Here is a 976-nt window from a genome sequence, read left to right as displayed (position 1 = left end):
GCTGGAGTTATCATAGAAGGAGACATCCCCATTGAGGAGGATAAGCCCATCACTAAGAAGAGGATAGAGCAAACAAGAGAGCCCACTCATGGATCCCAAAAGACGCATGAGGAAGCTCATTACCAAGAAATCCCCGAAATGCTTCAAGGGATGCACTTTTCTCCCAACAATTTTTGGGAACAACTCAACACTTCTTTAGAAGGCTTGAGTTACAATATGGATCAATTAAGAGTGGAACATCAAGAGCACTCTATCATTCTCCATGAAATTAGAGAAGATCAAAGAGTAATGAGGGAGGAGCAACAAAGGCAAGGAAGAGACATAGAAGAGCTCAACGACATCATTGGTTCTTCAAGAAGAAAGCGCCACCATCATTGAGGTGGACTCATTCCTTGTTCTTATTTCTCTGTTTTTCGATTTTTATGCTTAATGTTTATTTATGTTTGTGTCTTTCCTACATGATCATTAGTATTTAGTAACTATGTCTTAAGGCTATGAATAATTCCATAAATCCTTCATCTCTCTTAAATGAAAAATATTTTAATATAAAAAGAACAAGAAGTACATGAGTTTCAAATTTATCCTTGAATTTAGTTTAATTATATTGATGTGGTGACAATACTTTTTATTTTCTGAATGAATGCTTGAACAGTGCATATTTTTTATCTTGCTGTTTATGAATATTAAAATTGTTGGCTCTTGAAAGAATGATGAACAAAGAGAAATGTTACCGATAATCTGAAAAATCATAAATTTGATTCTTGAAGCAAGAAAAAGCAGTGAATAGCAAAAGCTTGCAAAAAAAGTGGCAAAAAAAATAGAAAGAAAAAGAAAAAGCAAGCAGAAAAAGCCGATAGCCTTTAAAACCAAAAGGCAAGGGTTAAAAAAGGATCCAAGGCTTTGAGCATCAATGGATAGGAGGGTCCAAGGAAATAAATCCAGGCCTAAGCGGCTAAATCAAGCTGTCCCTAACCAT

This window comes from Arachis duranensis, chromosome 10 (genome assembly GCF_000817695.3).
Source record: "Arachis duranensis cultivar V14167 chromosome 10, aradu.V14167.gnm2.J7QH, whole genome shotgun sequence".
NCBI lineage: Eukaryota > Viridiplantae > Streptophyta > Magnoliopsida > Fabales > Fabaceae > Arachis > Arachis duranensis.
This window is presented reverse-complemented; position numbering follows the sequence as displayed.